A 22,449-nucleotide genomic window follows, 5' to 3' on the forward strand; every position below is an offset into this window, starting at 1 on the left:
AATGAGAAGGAGCATGAGGAGCACCTGAGATAGGTTTTGTAGTGTTTGAGGGATAATCAGTTGTATGGCAGTTTGTCGAAGTGTTCTTTCCTTAGGTCAGAGGTCAAGTACCTTTGGCATGTTATATCCGGTGATGGGATCTCAATTGACCCATCAAAGATCAGAGCTATTATGAATTGGCCAGCGCCAACCAATGTGATAGAGGTCAGGAGCTTCATGGGCTTAGCAGGTTATTATCGACATTTTGTTGAGGGATTCTCTAGAGCCACATGTCCTATTACTTCTCTTCAGTGTAAAGGGAAGAAATTTGAGTGGACAGAGAAGTGCAAGAAGACCTTTCAGGAACTTAAGAAGGCACTTACTAGTGCACCTATCCTTGTGGTGCCAGATCCCTCAGCTGACTTCATGGTTTGCACAGATGCTTCCCTAGAGGGTTTAGGAGCAGTCCTTATGTACGATGGTAGGGCTATAACTTTTGAACCTAGGAAACTTAAGACTCATGAGCTTAATTACCCTACTCATGACCTTGAGCTTGCAGCAGTAGTGCATGCACTTGTGAGGTGGAGACACTTCCTTTTGGGTCATCATTTTGAGCTTCATTCAGACCATCAGAGCCTTCAGTACATATTCACTTAGCCGAATCTTAATGCACATCAAAGGAGATGGATGGAGTTCTTATGCGAGTATGATTTTGACATTCACTACATCAAAGGAAAGGAAAATGTAGTTGCAGATGCTTTGAGTAGGAGATGTCACGAGGTATACACCATATCTATGGGCACGGATTTGAGGGATCGGATAATGCAGCAGTTGCCAGAGGATGGATGGTATTTAGAGGTTTGCTAGGTTATACGATCTCAGGAAACTCTAGAAGGGAAATATGTGGATTATTCCTTAGAGTCCGATGGGCTATTACGCCATAAAGGGTGCATCTATGTACCTTCTTCTGGGGGATTGTGAGAGTTCATTATCACGGAGGCTCATAGAGCTCCTTATGCAGCACATCCTAGAGTTAAGAAGATGATTACGGACTTGAGATAGTTATATCATTGGCTAGGAATGCGGCAGCTTATTGCTGAGTTAGCAGCCCAATGCCTTGAGTGTCAGAGAGTCAAGGTGGAGTACCGCCATCCAAGTGGGTTACTCCAGTCTCATGCTATACCAGAGTGGAAGTGGGATACTATATCCATGGATTTCATCATTGGTCTTCCCATGTCATCTCATCGCCATGATACCATCTTGGTGACAATTGATAAGTTGACCAAAGTGGCCCACTTTTCACCAATTCGGACTACCTTCACAGCACTAGCAGTAGCATAGGTGTTCTAGCGAGACATTTTCAAACTTCATGGTGTTCCACGCAAGATTATTTCTGACAGGGATTCCCTCTTCACTTCTTCCTTTTGGAAGGCATTATAGGTAGCTATGGGCACCAAGCTCAATTTCAGTATAGCCTATCATCTGGAAACAGATGGACAGACAGAGAAGGTTAATCAGGTGTTAGAGGATATGCTTCACATGTACATCATGGATCACTAGACCAGATGGGAAGAGTACCTCCCCTTAGTGGAGTTTGCCTATAACAATGGGCATCACACATCTTTGGGGATGCCACCCTATCAAGCATTATATGGTAGACCTTGTAGGACACTGTTGAGTTGGGACCACATAGAGGACAGAGTTGCTATTGGTCCTGAGATAGTTTGGGATATGGAGCAGCAAGTGGATTTGATTAGACAATGTCTTAGAGAGCGACATGATAGACAAAAGAAGTATGCAGATGCAAAGAGGATAGATCATAGCTACTTGGTTGGAGACAAAGTCTTCTTGAGAGTGCGACCACATAAGAGTCCAATCCATTATGGAAAGGGTTCTAAGCTTGTAGCTCAATTTGTAGGACCATTTGAGATCCTTGAGAGGATAAGACCAGTTGCCTATCATTTAGCATTGCCACCTAGCCTGTTGTGCATCCACAATATGTTTCATGTTTTAGTTTTGAGGAAATATATATATGATGAGTCTCATATTCTAGATTGGGATGCCTTGTAGGTGGAGTCAGACGGATAGCTAGCTTTGGAGCCCATTCGCATTTTGGCATGCCAGACGTTGACCCTTCAAGGTCGAGAGCTAGACCAGGTTAGGTCTAGTGGGATTGCTATGATGAGGTTACAACTTCATGGGAGGACGCAACACGTATGAGATCATAGTACCCCCACCTTTTTGATGAACTCCAAGAGGAAGTTCATGCCTAGAGGGGGAGGCTATGAGGCCCTACCCCAAATCATCCTAGCATTTCTATTATTTTCATGTTGAGACTATTATGGATGCTTTATTTCATTGTATTATAGATTTTGAACTTATATGACTCCATAATTTGGATAAAATTGATGTATATTGATGCTTCATTTTTATGCATTAAGGATAAGAAACTTTATATGATGCCAACATAGAATTACTTTGAGATGATGTATGTCATTATTGGATTTGCAAGACTTTATTATGATGATAGAAATAGGATACATATATTATGAATAGATCAAATTTTGAGGATTATGATAATTGCTTATGGGGATTAATTGGGATATATGAGATATTGATTTATTACTGTCAGTTGTATGAGTGTTTGACGTGTATTCAAATTCATGTGTTTAATAATATATGTGGTTATTTGGAATTACTAATGTGTAAATTATGATGCCCAGGAAAATTATCCATGTGACCATGGAAATATTATGGAGAACCAAACCTAGACCTATGTACGTTTGTAAAGCTAGGGGTTGTCTATTTGGAGAGACAACACCCTGTTTGTATCATATTTTATTTGTGAAAGTAAATGATGCATGTGTGTTAAATTGATTTTATTAATTTGTGTAAATCCAACAAGAGACAAATTTCATGTGTAATCTTGTAATGTATTTTATTGTGTCACTTGACACATGTGCTGATTAGTGTCATTGATTTTGACTTGTCTCTTGGAGGGAGTTTGTTCCTATCAAAGCCCATTTCAAACATTTGAGTGTGGTCCCAAATTTTCCTTAGGTAGAGAGTCTTAGGAGTGGTCAACTCAAGTTTGACCCGAAGGTAAACTTCAGATGGGTTTCTAAGGGGTCAAATGGACTCCTAGGGGTAGTTTAAGTGTTTCTCCTAAGGTCCATAAGGTATACCTATGGGTTAGGGGTAATTTTAGGCATGTGACTACTCCCATGTGACTGTTTAGTCACCTCAAAAAGCTGGTTTTCCAAGGTGAGCGAAAATTCAACTTAGAAGGTTCCTCCTAGGATAGACAACCTTTCCTTCCTTGTGTTAGCCTCTCTTCCCCACCTTCTCTTACCTTTTCCCTTTCTAGTTTTAGTAACATTTACGTGGATTGGGAAGACCAACCAATGGGAACTCTCACTCTATCCAAGGGGTTGGGAAGAGTGAGAGAAGCCTTCTTAGGCAGGGATTAGGGACTTAGTGAGTTAATCACCCACTCTCCATTGTTGGAGATTATGCAATTTTGAAGAATAGTTGTATGATAGAATTTTGGCTAAGTGTTGGTGAAAAGATTGTGTGGATTTGGGCTGCTCATCCCCAACTAGATCTAGCGAAACCTTTGGGCAGATTAAGGTTGGTTCTTACTCTCTTTTTGTTTATGTTGCATATGTATGTTTGAAGAAATGCTTGTATGAAAGAGTTGTTTATTTGTATTTTACCTTGTGAAAGAATATGTGATTTTCTCCCTTCATTTCTATTATGCATTTTCTTGTATTGGGAGTATCCAAGGCCTTCTACTCTTGGGAGAGTAGGATGGTCTTGGGGTGGAAGAAGTTTGACAGCCTTGGGTGAGAGGCTCTCATTAAGAGAGTGATCTCAAGGGTGTTCTTTTGTGACCCTTGCTGCATAGCCTTGTTAATGCATTTGGGGCTCATAAGGAGAGATGAAATGGATTATATGCCTTTGGGAGGCATAAGGATGTGGGGATGGACTTTTGTTGTATTTGGTTGCCATGAGGTGGCTTGAGATGTTCCATGCTTGTAGTCTCCCTAATGGTATTTGGTCCACTTCCACCCTTGGAAAATCATCACAAGTTGTGGGGAAGTGTAGCCTTGGTTGGGAAAATCGTTTGTTGTGTGTTTATCCCTTGCTTGTTGTGGTTGTATGTATGTAAACCGTCTAGTGCTTTGTTCTCCAAGCTCGGGGGTGGCTTCTAGTAAGCCTAGGATGGGAGGTGAGCACTCCATGGTCAAGCCTTATGTTTTATTTGCAGGTTGTTTGGGATGGGAAGGAAAAAGAGAGATAAAAGTTGCTGGTTTTTACTTGAGTTGCAGAAAAGATTAGGAAAAGAGATAATGTATTTAAGTTGTATCTATGTAAAGGAAAACTAAATGTTGTATTTATTTTTCAGAAGAAAAGGAATGTATCCATTTTATATTCAAGTCCTCATTCAAAAAAAGAGAGACTAGTTGGGTTTCATACCCATTTATAATGTTAACTACATCCTATTCTAAATATGCTTTTAAGAAGTGCTTTATTCTATTAAGTTACTTTTGCAAAATGAAATGTATATTCTTTTATTAAGTCCCTATAGTTACTAAAATGATGTTTTGATGAATTCTTGTTATATTGGAATATAAAAGTTCATTTTATTCCTTCATGAAAATTGAAATTTTGGAAATGGGAAAAGCAAGCATTTAGGCCTATTTGAGATAGATTCAAATACAATAACTGGTTAAATAGGGTTAATATGCCTACCTCGAAATTGATTTTTATTGTTTCCTAGGCTAAATTAGTTTTTGTTAGAATCTACTACATTCTATCATTTCATTTACTAGCAGAAAATATATCTGATTTATTACATTCTATCATTTTAATTACTGCAAAAAAAAAAAATCTAGATTTTATACCCTATCTCTAAAGTTAGCAACTAGTTCTCAAAAAAAAGATACAATGCATTATTTTAAATCTATTTGTTTAGAAAACTTGTTGTTAAGTGTCTTTTAAAAGAAAGAAGAAATTTCTTTTTACAGATTTAATTAGCAGAGGAAATGATTAGTTTGTGTTTAATATTTCATATATAACAGAATTGAAAGCCTAAATATTAACATAATAGAAAATGAAAATATTGCCTTTATTATCATGCTGCTAACAATTTATTACTTTCTACATGTTAAAGAGAGTAATAAATAAATAAATAAATAGAATGCTCAGGAGTGTATAGGTATAAATAAAGAGGCATTTACCCTACGTTAGTTCTCTGATTTTTTTTTTATGTTATAAATGTAGTCTGATATTAAAATATATATATATATATATGTATTTATATATATTTTTAAATATATATATATATATATAAATCTCCTATTTTAAAAGTAAAAAGAAAAACAAAAAAAAATAATAATAAAATATCTAAACTGCAGACTGACAGGGGTGGGCCAAGAAACCCTACCCCGCCAGATCAAGGCCATCCCTTTCCCCTTGTGGGCGCCATAGTGAGCGGACACCGCTCGCTATGGGCTGTCCATAGTGGGCAGGGTGAAGCCTGCCACTACGAGTGACCCCCAGCAGTGGTGACCGCCACTGTGGTAACCCACAATGGGTGGCAGCCGCCACTGTCAGTGGGCGATGGTTGCTCCTTGTGGGGTACCACAGCGGCTGCCACCTTCGGCCTCCCCACCCTGCGTGATCGCTCGGCCTTCCACCCTACGTGAGCAGTTCAGCCTCTGCACTCCTCCCTCCATGGCTGCCATCGAACCAGGGCCACCGCCTCCTCCCTTTTCCTGCACAAAAAAAATACTCATACACAAACATGCATGCCCTAACCCAAATTTCGGGTTAGGGCAAGATTCAGAATGGGTTAAAAAAAATAAAGGTGTGGGATATGTAACTTAAAGTTTAGGGTTGCATATGAATTAAAAAAGGATTTAGTGAATTAAAAAAAATAACGGGGGGAAAACTTGAATAGGGTATCCCATGTATTTTTTTTGAATACTAATAGTTTACAATTGCATTATTTAAGTTAATGTATTCATATGGGTATTAATAGGTGTATATTTTAATTATACATATTAGAATATATTGTAGTGAACTTAGTTAAGGCATTCCCTAACTTAGGATTATAGTTATATATTACATATATGATGTATAAAAGCTTATAAGTGTGTAAAAGTATATATATATATATATATATATATATATATATATATATATATATATATATATATTACTGGGTTTAAATGGAAAACTAAATGGTTTTATTCTATTAATATGTATTAATAAGTGCTTTGCTAGTATTTTGACCTTAGGGAATTAATTATTTGGTCAACATTATGAGTTAACAAAGCAAATGCTATAAAAGGGTCATTTTAACCCCTAGGCGAATTTTAAATGCATTATATTTATCGCTCATTTAAAGTTAAGTTTTAAAAGTCTAAATGCTAGTTTTTATATAACTAATGCATCGAGTAAGTAAAATATTACTTGGGATTGATAATATCTCATGTCAAGTTAATTGAGAGCTTTTGTTTAAATGAGTTTATTTATTCATTAATTGGAGAGATAATAATAACTCTTTTGGAAAATTAATATTTTGTTTTTAAATTTAGAATTTCTTTTTACCAAATTGATTTAGTTATTAGATTAGTTCAAAACATAGTTAAGACTAAACTTGTTATTGCATTATTTTAGCAAGTTAGTTTTATTAGGTTATGTATTTTAAAAATAAAAATAAAAATTATTCCGTTTGTGCCCAAAAGTTTGGGCACGACAAAGAAGAGCAATGGAAGCCATATGCGATCATGGAATACAAAGTTTTGATTAAAACATTTTACATTCCTATTTCTTAATTGCATTATTTCATTGTTATTATGTTTGAATTGCTTAGATAGTTAAGGAATTCGTGATTGTCCTTATTTCCTACTTAGCAATGATGTATTTGAGCATAGCACACATACGTCCATCCCCTTAAGTCATGTCTAAAATGATTAATTACAAAATTTGTAGATGTTAAATTTAAAATTCCTATTCTAAGTACGTGAGATTAACTAATTAACTAATTACGACTATACCCCTCTTAAAACATACTATTATGACCATACCCATTTTAATGTATACTAGGACCTATTAGCTATATATATTATTAAATTCTATATATTAAATAGCATAATATGTCTTATTAACTATATATGAAATTAAGTAATTACGATCAAATTAAATAGCATTAAGACCAAGTCTACTTTTAGGACACATCTAATTAGGGCATGCACGTGTCTTAAGGGGATCCTAGTTGTAATTATTTATTTAAAATAATCCCCTTAAGCCACATGCGTGTCCTATATTTTAAGTAGTTCTTCTTTCCGTTACTTGCCATGTACATCCTATAATCTAGGCCTATCCCCTTAAGCCACATACATCCTTATTAGGCCTATCATCTTAAGCCACATACATCCTAATTAGGCCAATCCCTTTAAGTCAAGTGTCTTAAATGACTAATTACAAAATTTGTACATGCTAAATTTGAAATTCCTATTCTAAGTACATGAAATTAACTAATTAAAACCCTATGGGCCTCTTAAATAGCATGTAATAGGTCCTAGTAACTATATATTCAAGAAAATGGCATGTAAACCATGAAGCAGCTAATATTAAGAAAATATGGGGATGGGTTCTGAACGCAATTATGGAATACATCACAGTTGAGGGCCAATTCTCCAAGGCCCACACCTACCACTTCATTCTCTTAAACCATTTTAGACACGAATAAAAGGTATCTCTACCCTACTACCTTTTTAGGTCCCTTTCCAGGTCCCTCAATAAACATAGTAAAAATCCCTCTAGCCCGATTCTCTATTGTGGGCTTTTGCTTCTCATATATGAGCATTGTAAAACCCTCGCCTTGCTGGAAAACAAGAGGATTTCCGCCTCTTCGGGTAAGAGAAAGATAGAGAGAGGAGACTCCAGTAAGGAGAAGGTGTCCTCTAGCAAAAAAAGAAAAATTGCCCTTGGGATGGAAATAGAGGAAATTGATAAGGAATGCAGTGAAATGGAGACTGATGACTCCAATAGCAAAGATAATTGGAACGATGAGGAGCTGGGCAATGAGGAAGAAAGTGATGATAATGAGCCTAGAAATGAAAGCCCTACCCTCAGTGATCACCCTGGTAAGGACAACAGCCATCCTATGGAGGATGTGGATTTCAAGGATAATGAGGAAACTGATGTGAATTCCAAGAAGGAAATAAACAAAGATTCAAAGGACATGACTAAGGATAGAGCTAGCGAGGATAAGGAAAATGCGGATAAAGGGCTTCTCTTGGATAACCTCAAGAAACTCACTAAAGCAAGAATGGATTATGACTGATGGACTTATGAGCTCCTAAAGAATCTAGAAAAAAAGGGGAAAAACATAGATGAGAAGAGGGAGGATGACAATAGAGACTAGATAAATTGGAAGCAGAATATGGAGGATAAGGTTAAATCACTAGAAGAAGGGAGAGAGGTGATGAAAAATCCTATGGGCATTATCCCGAGTGTCCTATCTGCTTTCACTAAAAACCTGGAGGATATTGCTAAGGTCGTTGATCATACCAGCTCTCCAAAACCGGTAGTGGAACTTGACTTGGACGAAGAGACTATCTAGACTGGTAGCGGTGAAGTTACTCCGGTTGGTGGCGCTACGAAGAGGACCAGGGCTAGTGTCAAGAAAGTTGTGGTTGCTTCTGCAAAGGATCTCCCTAATCTCAGGGATGACATCAAAGAGTTGCATGAAATTAGCAACACCCCAACGAATGCCCTAGAAAAAATCAACTAGTTTCTCTCTTGGAGTCCGACTAGCTTGCTGGCTTTATGGGGCTTTTTTTGGTTTTCTTTGGTTTTCTATTGGCTTTTCAATGGTCTATTCCTTTTTGTATCTCTTTTCTTTTTCTGTTTAAGTTCTTCTTGTAAAGGGTTTCGGGGCCCCTTCAAAACTTTCTTTTTCCTTAATCAAAAACTATATATTCAATTTATTAAACTTAATTATTATCAAATTCAATTAAATTTTGACTGTGTCCCCTTAAGACACATATAATTAGGAAATGCATGTACATCCTATAATTTAAGCCTATCCCCTTAAGCCACATATATCCTATAATTTAGGCCTATCCCCTTAAGCCATATACATCCTAATTAGGCCTGGTGTCACTGAGGATTCCACCCATGATGCTAAGTTCGAAAATAAGCAATCATGTGAAACATGGAAACACCTTCGAGCCTGTGGGTTGCTCAAAGTGAAGGTGAATCTTCGGAGATCAGGATGGCTTCCTATTTGGTGAATCTCTTTTACATACCATTGATAAGAAAAGGGATAGAAAGGGATAGAAAGCTTGTATGTAATGAAAATCTATTCTAATGAACGTGATGCACCAAATATCTTATCTGAGATCTACAACTTGCTTAACTCACAAAACCTTCAACAAATAACCATGATTGCTTCACAACTCAACTGAACATGTAGATGCATAAACATTTCCTAGAATGGGATGAGTTTAATGCATGCATGTAGGAAAACAAGTTTTCACAACTTCAAGCAATAAAAATCAACTAACACAAACTAGAACCTGCAACTAACACATATCTCCTTGCACCACAAATTGACCGAATGAGATAAATTAGAGGAAAAAAATCATAGGAAATCATCAAATCATTCATTAACTAGATAATACAAGAAGTAGCAAGAAGGAAATCTGCTGGTATATTATTGAAAAATAAAGGAGTGTTGTTACAAAACTCAAATACTACTGAGCTACAATGTTTTTTTGCAAAATTGTGTATGCAAAAAGGAAAGAACTAGAGGGAAAAAAGGAGAGAAGGAATATATGTATAAATTATGATGAATCCCCTTCAAAACCCTAAAATGAATACATGAGAAAAGCCTTGGGCAAATCTGCCCCAAAATGGCATAAAAACTCATGCATAATATTGTAGAACAATAATCTTTATTACTCAAAAGGACTGCCATTGATCTTGCATGAAGAGAAACCCTCATTATTGAATGTGGAATTGCCAGTCTCACCCTGAATAGCTCCATTGAATGTAGAAAATAACTATCCCCATGTGAAAGTTGTATGATGAACTGAACTATAACTATATGGAAAATAAATCCCACTGAAAAAAAATCTTATGCATTCCCTAGCAACTTCTCTACGTGTTGAAACTTTTGTTAAAAATGGTTGAAAAAATGCATCTCTCTGTTTCGCAAGCTTTCCAACGGTATGTAACACTTGCATGTTTAGACAATCAATAAGCATCTACATTAATCTTTCATGCAGAAATTCATTTCCTTTCTTGCCGAGCTTTTCAGCATTCAAACAACTAGTTCTGAGTCCACCATGCAATTTTTTATTGCCAGCCACTTGATCACTTGCATAAACCATGGCTTCTTGCATTAACTTTTCATTAACTTTCTAGTGGGCCCCAACATTTGCTTTTATCTCTGCTTGTTTTCTTTCTTCATCCTGGGCCAATGGGAATGAGCAACGATAATGAACTTTGAACCATTGAACCACTTTGAACCAGTTCAAAGTTCAAGTTTAAAGTTGACTTTAAAATATAGACATCTGCTCATCTCTAGACTTTTTCCATGTGTTAGCCTTTGATTTTCTTGCGGGTCCACTTTGTCTACCATCTGGACTGTCAGCTTAACCACCACTAGACTTGGACCCACCTTGTCGCTAAGTCATAGCGATAACTGGGTATGCAACTTTTCCTTGCACCTTAGTGACAACCATTGGATCTTCTAGACTTGAGCAATCCTTATCTCACCTGGGCACTCACCTTTTCTGCACGTGCTTTGTGGCCAAGTCACGATGAGTATTCGACGATCATCTTTGCATCGCGACATAGCAACAACCATTGGATCATTCTTTCTCACCATTGATCTTTCTGATTTGCTCAACCTTTACCTCTTTATCCATCCATGCCATGTGTCAACCTTTGGTTTTCCACCTAATCTACCTGAGCACGGCCTCATCCGCCACCTCAACGCTATCGGACCCACTATTTTACTTTTGGTTTATTCAGCATCAGTCTTTTGGCCAAACTGCTCCCTAGGCAAGTCGTTTACCAGTCTCATCGAACCTGCAGTTTCATTGATATCTTTTATTTCGATGGAACTGATGCCTTTGGTGAATCTATTTAGAGATCCATCAATGTCGAGTTCTACTTGATGTCGATGTAACTGAGCTTTCGGTGAAACCTTTTCGAGACTCATCAAGGCCAAGGTTTGCTCGATAAGTCACCCATCCATTCCATGTCACTAGCCATTGGACCACCACCTATCTTGCCGCGTGTCACCACATGTCACCTTGTTATTTTCTTAGAGTCCACCTCGGCACCACTTGACCCACCACTTATCATGAGGGTATTCATTCCAGGCACTTCACAACCACAATACAATGACAGTCATGGATAGTCCCAAAATGTCACTCCGTCGTTTGATCTCTCTTGATTTGGTGGTCGATCTTTAACTTTCCCCTCGCTTGAGTCAACTGTTTGATAGGTTCCATCGGACTTCCATCAGTCCTTCGGGATAACATCAAATCTACTACTCCGATGTCTGATGGCTTCTCACATTGTTGCATTCTTTCTCCTGCACTTTTCATCGGGCCTTCAGGGCAACATGGAACCTACTATTCCAATGTCTAATGACTTCCTCACTGCTTTTCACTTTCCATCGAGCTTTCTATTAGGTCATCAAGGAAACTTCAAACTTGATACTTCGATGTTCGATGGACCTCGGCTCATCTTGTCGCCAAGTCACGACAATAACTGGGCTTGCAACTTTCCATTGTGCCTTAGTGACAACTGTTAAATCTTTTACCTGACCATTGGATGTGATCAATCTACTCGATCTTTATTCTTGGTCTTTTCGGTCTGATGCAAAATTTGGGTCACCTTGAGATGTGCGCACATGCAGGATCCACCAGGCCATGAGCCTCTTCTTGCCAAAATCCCATAAGCTTTGACACTATAGTTATATGTGACTTTAGTTTTAAATACAAAAAAGCTCTTCCCCCAAACAATGTGGGATAAATCTTCTTCATTCCTAGTGACTGAAAATGCTTGGAAGATCTTTGGCCTATTAAAAACCCTCTTTGGCACCCAAGTAAAAACTTTACACCGATCGATTGCATTTGCTCTAAGTTTATTTTGTCCTTACTTCATCAGGCGATAGAGTGAATTCGACATTATTAAATCACCATGCTGAGCTCAACCTCTTCGGGAGCCCATTTTAACCCACATGCTGCATTGCTTCTCCTGTATCTACACATGAAGCAAACAAGTTAGAGAAAAAAGGTTTATTTCTAATTTCTTGCTCATGATTTGGACCTTATCAAAAATGAATGCAAGGTTTCATTAGGGCAACAAATTTGGCATGTGCAAAATTTTGGTAACATTTTTGGCAACCTCTTAGGGATGTTTTCCTACTAAACAGTAGTATCCAGTAGTAGTAGCATATCCATTGGGTATTGTGTCAATTTTGTCTTCCTCAAAATTTTGGAACTGCATCTCAAAATTCTAAACAAAATTGAAAAGAAAACTACAAAGGCTCTGCATATAGCTGAGCCTGTACACTGTGCAATTTGCACTTAAGGAAAATAGAAACAAAACTGGATAAAAAATCAGCTGCAATGTGTTTGAAAGCACTTATTTAATTTAAACTACTACAGCTTTGCTTATAGCTAAGCTTGATAAACAACTGAAAAGAAAGAAAGGCAACTATTATACTATGTACATATGCAAACTGTTAGTAGTGAATAGCATAGTTTGAGGTGAATCCCATTGATAGGGATTGGCAACACCTCTCCATCTAGCTTAGCAAGATGGAATGCATTATTCTATTTGCATTGTGTGATAACATACAGACCATCCCACATGACATCAAACTTGGTATGTCTACCAAGTCTATTCTTTAATTCATCTCATTTGAAAACAAGATCACCCTGATTAAATATGTGTGGTGTAACTTTTCCATCAAAGGTTTTCTTCATCTGAGCATGGTGAATTTCTAATTTTTTGTATGCTTCCCTACGAGTTTCTTCTAACTCCATAAGCTGAGCAAGCCTAATTTGCATTGGCTGCTCTTCAAGTAACTCAAACTCTTTTACATAATTCAAAGTTGGCAATTCAACTGAAATAGGTAACCTGGCTTCTTTGATATAAGTTAAAACATAAGGAGAGTTACCTGTTGATCTCTTTGGTGTAATTTTGTTAGCCCAAAGGGCTAACTTGATCTTTTCATGCCAAGTTCTTTAATTCTCAACAATGGTCTTCTTAATGATGTCGATCAAGTTCTTATTAGTTGATTCAACTTGTCCATTACCCTGAGGGTAATAATTGGATGAAGAGTTCAAATATAAATTATGCTTAACTGACCAATCTAAAACTCTAAGAACAATGAAAGCTAAAGCATTATCAGAAATGATTGATTCTGGGGTACCAAACCTAGACACTAAGTCTTGATAGAAATTCAGGACAGAAGTTTCATTAGCTTCTTTCAATGGAACTTCTTCTGCCCACTTTGTGAAATAATCAGTTGCTATAAGAATCCATTTGTGACCTGCACTTGAAGGTGGATTAATAGGTTCTATAAAATCAAGGTCCCACTTTGCAAAAGGCTTCTCTACTTCAATTGGTTGCAAAGGCAAGGCTGCCAGCCTCTGTTTGCCTGCAAACAATGAACATTTTTCACATTTCGTCACCCATGAGTGAGCATCCTTAAACATTTCAAGCCAATAATAACCAACTCTCATAATTTTTAGAACTATTGTTCTTGCTACAAAGTGACCTCCTATAGGTCCTTGATGAAATTCTTTTAGAACTTTTTCAATCTGATCTAGCTCAATGCATCTTAATAGAACAATGTTATAATCTTTTTTGAACAAAATACAATCTATTAAAGCATAAGGAATGGCTTCTAGCCTGAAATACCTTTGTTTTGATCTGTCTAAGCCTTCTAAATAGTTACCAGTTTGTAAATAATGGGCAATTTGCTGATTCCAAGTGGTTGGTAAATTTGGGGCAGTAGGTTGTTCTTCATTATTAAGCATCTTGTGGCTCCTCTTCTTTACTATTTTCTATACTTCTAGAAAGTTTTTCACATAAACCCTTGCCTCTAACTAGCTTGGTTACCTTTATAGAGATGTCATATTCCATTGCCTTAATAATCCAACCTGCCCTTTTGCCATTTATGTCTTTGTTGAGCAAAAACTCTTTTACTATAGGATGAGCAACCATAAGTTGAATCTTATTGTTAGAGAGCATGTGCCTAAATTTCTTAAGGCTTCTTATTACTGCTAACACATGCTTTTCTACAAATGAGTATCTAGTCTCATAATCATGCAAAATTTGGCTAAAGAAAGCAATTGGCTATTCTAAGCCTTCATCATTTTGCTGACACAACATTGCAAAAATAGTATCCTCACTCCCAAAAGCATATAGAACAAAATCTTTCTTAAAATTAGGATTAATGAGAGTAGGGGTTGTTGCAATTGCTTCTTTAATCTCTTCAAAACTGTTCTTACCTTCCTTAGTCCATTGAAAAGGAATGTTTTTCTTAAGAATGGTTGTGAGTGGTTGCATCAATGCTGCAATATTAGGAATAAACCTTCTAATAAAGTTAATCCTACCTATGAAACTCTAGAGTCCCTTCTTATGTGTCGGTAATGGCAATGCAAGTATGGTTGTGTTCCTCTCAATGCTTTGAAACAATATATCCTAGCAACTTGCCTTCATGAACAACAAATATGCTCTTCTTGGGATTTAATGAAACTCCATATTCCCTACATCTATCAAATACCTTTCTGAGATGGTCAAGATGTTCATTAGCCTTTTTAGAAAAAATAGTTACATCATCTAGGTAAACCAAAACAAACTCGTTAATCAAGCCTTGAAATACCATATCCATTGCACGCTGAAATGTTGCCCCTACATTGGTCAGTCCAAATGACATTTTATTATAAGCCATTGTATCTCACTTGGTGGTAAATGATGTTTTGTATTGGTCTTCTTCTTTGACCAGAATTTGGTTATATCCCGAATAACCATCAAGTGATGAGAATCTCTTTGACCTTGATAAAACTTGCAAAATTTTCTCCATTGAAGGCAGTGGGTAATGGTCTTTCAGGGATGCTCTATTTAGATCTCTAAAATCAACACATAATCTCAGTTCACCATTCTTCTTCCTAACGGGAACTAGATTGGACACCTAGGATGTGTGCTTGATTGGAAATATGATGTTTCCTTCAATCAGCTTATTTAACTCAGTTTTCATAAGATGTTCTAATTTTGGATTAAGAGGCCTTTGTTTTTGCCTTACTGGTTTTGCATTATCTACCAACTCTATGGTATGCTAAGCTAAATAAGGATCAAATCCTTTCAAATCTTCATACCTCCATGCAAATATGTCATTGAATTCTTGACAAAGTTTTACAAATGCATGTTTTTCTTCAGGGTACATACCTTGCCAATTTTCAGTAGCTTGTCCTTGAATATTTCAACAAGTTCATAATATTATTCCTTCACAAACATGCTGCCTTTATCCTTCCCGAACTGATCATCTGTATTAAAAATAGATTCAATGGTTACCATACCCTTGGGCAACTTGTTAGTTTTCAATTGGAGAAACTGATTTTCATATTGATCATTGAACTTATGTTGATTTCTAGCAGAAAACTCAGCTTCTTCCATTAGGAAATTAGTAATCTGCTCATCTGAGTCAAAAACCTGCCAATTAACAGTGTTATCTAGAACTAAGGGCCTTACTACAACTTTAACATACTGTTGTCTATCAATATTTTCTAGTTTTATTGGAATATTGAATTGAGCTCTTAAAGCAGAAAGCCTATCTACTTCTTTATTTTGACTTCTAGATATGGACAACAGATTAAATGCATCAAAATCTTCAATTAAATCCCAAATTCTATGCTTGTACATCTTCAAAACATCATTTTTGGTGACATGTATATTCCTTACTTGGTTCACAACTAGTTCACTATCACCAAAAACTTGTAAATATTTAACTTTTTTTTGCCTAGCCATGTGCTAATGATTCATACTCAGGTGTATTGTTTGTACAGTTAAAAGAAAATCTGAAAGCAATGTAGTATCTCATACCTTCGGGTGAAACTAGCATAACACCACCTCCAGAACCATTCTTACCTCTTGAACCATCAAAATAAAGTTGCCAAACTTGATTTTGCTGTTGTTTTGACTACTGGTCAAGCAGAATATTCTCTTTTTCAACCTTAGGAATAACATAATCCTCCTCATGAATCATATAAACACCAAGACCTATTTCATTCATGTTGATGAAAGGATCTTCTGTAACTTATTCTGGGTTGCCCACTCATCCAAATTCACATCAGGTATGCCTTGAAAAGGTGTATCTAGATCCTGGATAGGTGGTAACTTCTCATGGTCTCTAATGGAAAGATCTGCATTTATAGGACTTGGGGTATATGGTTCTAAGTGGCAAGTGGCTTGAGTTTCTAACTTAATGGTAACCTTAGTATTATACTGAGTTCTAAAAAACAAGTGTGACCAATCAGTAGAGAGGTATCCTCCTAATTTTGCTCTGAAATCTCTAGATATGCAAATAGAAAAGTATGGAGGTAAGTCAGCTATGTACATGTCTTGAGGTATTACAAAATTAGGACAAGCATGCAAGGTCAAACCAAGATCTTTGACCAATCCAACGGACTTAATTGTTGTTCCATCTAACTATACAACTCCTCCAAAATTAGACTCATAAATTAGACCAAGTTTATCTGCAAGGTCTTTGGGTATAATTGAACTACTGGCTCCTAAGTCTATCAAGCAATTGTGGACTAGATGGTTGCCAATTATCAATGTTACAAAAAATGGAGGAGGCTTTGGTGTTTGGATTAGCTGACTACTCTTAACTAGGATATCATTAGCTAATGCAACTCTGGGTTGATCTTTCTGAGGCTCGTTAGTCAAGGAAAGATTATCCAATTTGTCTCTTAGCAATTCCTTTTGTCCAAGAATTTGCAATGCATATATTATTGTCATGGAAACATTGGTTTTTACCATAGATTCAACAATATTAAATAGAACAGTACTAACCTTGTGTTGTACTTTTGGAATAGCAGGCTCTTGATGAGCTAGTTTTAACTGAGATTGAACCTTTTGTTGTTCTTTAGGTGTTGTAGGTTGTCCTCTTGATAAGATCTACACATTCTGGACAAGTGGAGGTGTACTAACAGCTTGCTGACTTGTAGAAGCTTGTTGTTTCCCTTTATCTAGCTGTTGTCCAGAATTATTATGTTGTTGTCCATTATTTATAGCCTGTTGTTGATGAATTGAAGCTTGCTGCCCAATGTCAATAGCACGCTTTTTTGACCTTGTATTAGCTGCAATAGGTGAAAAAGGTATATTTTGTGCTTGCGGATGATTAACTCCACAAAATTCCTCACCTTGCAAACTCATCATATCCACCTCAGGACCTTTTGGTTCTTCATTTATACCTGCATCCTGATAAAACATGTTATTTTGAACCATCAAAGCTTGTGATTGAGCATTCATTGCATTTTGGCATGATGCTTAACTATGAGGTTGTTGGCAAGGAAAACACCACTCTTGTGCCATATTGTTCTGAGCAGGAACAATTTCTTTAGAATTGCTAGTAGTATTCTGAGTATACTGCTGGTTTTGCCTATTGTTGTATTTCCTCCTTTGATTCTGAGCATCAACATGGTAGGTAGGCCTATTGGGTTGATAAGGATCTTGATATGGGGCTTGATATCTTTGATTTTGGTTCTGATTTTTCTTGAGGTTCACCAATTAATTGGCAAAATTTTGCACAGTCTGTTGGATTTGTTGAGTTGCTTCAATATTCTTTATAAACATCTCTTGTAACATTTGTAGTTGCTTTGACGAGTCTGCTACAATATTATTTTGAACATAATTTTGAAAACCTAGTTTTGGAACAACAGGTATTGTAGCTATAGGGGTACTTTTAAAGGAATCAATGGTTGTATATCAGGAAAAATAGGCATAGGAGGCCTAGGGGCAATTTTACCAACGTGTATAAGGCTATTTTCTTCTCTAATAGATATATCATAAGCTATGAGTAATGTAACCCCACCCATAGATTGAATCATAATAGCAATATCTCTATTTAAAGTTCTCAAATAATATAAAAATGCATGTTCAAGAGAGGGTTTTACCTTTGTAGGAATTTTATTCCAAGTTTTCTCAAAACAGTAATTGAAATTAGTCATCTGCTCTTGCAGTGCCCTCTTGATAGTGGTCATCTGCTCAACCAATGATAGGTGATTTGATTTATCTACAAATTGCTTTGTTAGTTTATCACCCAAATCATCCCAATCAGTAACTAAATTTTTTTGCAAACCCCTGAACCATTGAAGTGCTTTGCCTTTGAATAATACTGCTAGTAGCCTGAGTGCTACATTCTCTTGGGTTATATGGTGAACTGCACATAGAGATGCTATATCTCTTATGTGCTCAATGGGTGTAACGTGGTCTTCACCAGTGAAACTAAAAAGAATTTTTAGAGCTACTCCTGGTATAGGATAATGTTGGGTCAAATTCAAAGTGCTGCCTCCATTGAAGGGTACAAAAGTATGTGCTCTTGGTATGACCATTGTAAATACTGGAGGATTTACTAGTGGATTCTGGGTAATAGATGGCTGAATTGGAGTAGTTGCAAAAAGAGGATTTATGCAAGTGGCAAAATTGGCTGAGAATTATTAGGTAGAGGAGAAGAATTAGACAGAAGATAAGGATCTAGAGTTTCAAGAAAAGCTTCAACTGATTAACTTTCTGAAAACTCAACTACTGAATTTGTTGTTTTCTCTATCTTTTTCGTTGTCCTTAACTTTCTTTGCTATGGTGGTAGCTCAATATGCTCAACCGGATCCTCACCCTGTCTGGTTTGATACTTTTTCATATGCTGTTAAGACCTATTCTGCAAATAAAACCAGAAAATAGAGTCGCCAAGTACTTAGAAAAAATAACCTCAATAGGCTGAAATGCAGCTGTCAATACCAAAACAACAACAAAAATGGATTTTATTTGAGCCGTGATAGCTTAAACATATCCCACTGGGCAAGCCAAAAACTATTGTCACTGAGGATTACATCTATGATGCTAAGTTCAAAAACAAGGAATCCTATGAAACATGGAAACACCTTTGAGCCTATGGGTTGCTCAAAGTGAAGGTGAATCTCTGGAGATCAAGTCGGTTTCCTGTTTGGTGAATCTCTTGTAAATACCATTGATAATAAAAGGGATAGAAAGGGATAGAAAGCTTGTATGTAATGAAAATCTATTCTAATGAAGGTGATGCACCAAATATCTTATTTGAGATCTGCAGCTTGCTTAACTCACAAAACCTTCAACAAATAACCATGATTGCTTCACAACTCAACTGAACATGTAGATGCATAAATATTTCCTAGAAAGGGATGAGTTTAATGCATGCACGAAGGAAAACAACAAGTTTTCACAACTTCAAGCAATAAAAATCAACTAACACAAACTAGAACCTACAACTAACATGTATCTCCTTGCACCACAAATTGACTGAATGAGATAAATTAGAGGATAAAAATCACAGGAAATCATCAAATCATTCATTCACTAGATAATACAAGAAGTACCAAGAAGGAAATTTGCTGCTATATTATTGAAAAATAAAGGAGTGTTGTTGTTACAAAACTCAAATACTGCTAAGCTACAATGCTTTTTTACAAAAATGTGTATGCAAAATAGAAAGAACTAGAGGGAAAAAAGGAGAGAAGGAATATATATAAATTATGATGAATCTCCTTCAAAACCCTAAAATGACTTCATGAGAAAAGCCTTGGGCGAATCTGTCCCAAAATGGCATAAAAACTCATGCATAATACTGTAAAATAATAACCTTTACTGCTCAAAAGGACTGCCACTGATCCTGCATGAAGAGAAATCCTCATTATTGAATGTGGAATTGCCAGTCTCACCCTGAATAGCTCAATTGAATGAAAAAAATAGCTATCGCCATGTGAAAGTTGCATGATGAACTGAACTGTAATTGTATGGAAAAGAAATCCCACTGAAAAAAAAATTCTTATGCATTCCCTGGCAACTGCTCTCCGTGTTGAAACTTCTATTAAAAATGGTTGAAAAAATGCATCTCTCTATTTCGTGAGCTTTCCAATGGTATGTAACACTTGCATGTTCAGACAATCAATAAGCAATTGTATTAATCTTTCATGCAGAAATTCATCTCCTTGCTTGGCGGGCTTTTCACTGTTCAAACAACTAGCTCTGAGTCCATCGTGCAATTTTGTATTTCCAGCCACTGAATCACCTGCATGAACCATGACTGCTTGCATTAACTTTTCATTAAATTTCTAGCGGGCCCCACCATTTTATTTTATCTTTGCTTTCTTCATCCAGGGCCGACAGGAACGAGCGATGATAATGAACTTTGAACCATTGAACCACTTTGAACCAGTTCAAAGCTCAAGTTTAAAGTTGACTTAAAAATATAGACATCCACTCATCTATAGACTTTTTGTTAGGTCCCAGAGGCAACTAAGAGGGGGGGGGGGGTGAATTAGTTGTCTAATAATTCAAACTGAAAATAACTTAACCAACTTAATGCTTAATATTGGTAAACTAGTCTTTTATATCAGTAGATAGTTTATTAGTTAATTGTAGTACCAATAAAGATTAATGCATAAAATATAAAGATATTAACATCCACAATACATAACATGAATATTTGTACATGGAAACCCTGTAAGGGGAAAAACCACTGTGGGAAACCTTACCAACAATCAAATGATACTACTACAGATAGTAGGTGTATACAAATAGGATCTACACATGCAGAAAGGCCAAGCGCCTAGAGTTCACTACTCAAACACAAAATAGGAGTCACACTGACTAAAATTGGATGGTTAAATCCAATAACGATGTACTGCTCAAAATAACATCTTCATATGCTTGATTCAGTACTAGTGTAGTTCTGATATGTTTTCACAAAAAACTTGCTTCACCTTCAAATGATGTTTGCATGTATAGCTCTGCTTATTCTCACATACTCCTTCACACAATCCTTTTGGCATACCACACCTACTCTTACAAATAAGATCTTATATTTTTATCATAACCTAGGACGAATTTTAGTAGGTCGGCTCTAAAAGATATTACAATAAAATCAATTTATAAATAAATTAATTCCCAATGCAGTAACTGATTCAACATGTCGGCTTAATGCGTTTACAACAATAATAAATCATCTCCATAGCATGACGTGCTAATCTGGAAAAGATAAGCCTGTCGGTGTATAACCTGGACCTAATTACCGGTAACAACACATATGCTAATACAAATATGCCAATAAATAAATCTTCAAGACAGTGTCCAAATGAGGTCTTCAACATAACCAAGTGTTTTCCATGCCATTCCAAGTGTTGGTGATCATTATATCCTACCGATGTACCAGATACCGATGACTATGCATGAGTCATTTGCTTGCCGATGAATGTTGCTAATTCTCCAAAGTGCCAGAGTTGATAAGTGATAGTAGGTGTTGACATCAATGACAAAACCATACCAAAATACCAACAATCTCCCACTTTGGCATTGATGGCAACACAAGATGGAAAAACCATCAAAGTGCCAAAACAAAAATGCCAAATACCAAAAGCCAACAAAAGCCAACAATCTCTCCTCAAAAGATAATGTATTTTTCCATATCAATCTCTCCCCCTTTGACATCAAATTCCAAATTAAAAATAATAATAAAAAACCATTTTTTCAGATACAAAATACCAACCAGTTTAGTATACCAACTACTCCCCCTGAGAACTAGCTTCCTCATCAAAGCCAGAGTAAAATATTTCTCTATTAATTCTATCGGTTGATGACAAACAACAAATTCCTATGTCTCTACCAGTGGGGGTATGACCCCAAGCTGATCTCTGAGATATTCAAAAGTCTCCTTAGGCAGAGGTTTAGTTAAAATATCTGCAATCTTCTCTTTAGTATTTACATAAATCATTTTAATTTCTTTTTCTTCAGCATTTTCCCTTAGAAAATTCAATTTGATAGAAACATGTTTGGTTTTAGAATGTAGTACCAGATTCTTAGATATTTCAATTGCTGCAGTGTTATCACAATAGATAGTAATAGGTTCCTTGCATTTTACCTTTATATCCTTCAACATTTGCTTAAGCCATAATACTTGTGTATAGTTAGTTGCTGCTGCAACATATTCTGATTCGGTTGTTGATAAAGATGTACAACTTTGTTTCTTACTCGACCAACAAATTAATCTCCTTCCAAGAAAAAATGCTCTATCAGTGGTGCTTTTTCTATCATCCACATCTCCTACCCAATTTGCATCTATGTATGCACATAATTCAAAGTTTTCATCTCTAGGATACCATAATCCAA

This window comes from Cryptomeria japonica, chromosome 5 (genome assembly GCF_030272615.1).
Source record: "Cryptomeria japonica chromosome 5, Sugi_1.0, whole genome shotgun sequence".
Taxonomy (NCBI): Eukaryota; Viridiplantae; Streptophyta; class Pinopsida; order Cupressales; family Cupressaceae; genus Cryptomeria; species Cryptomeria japonica.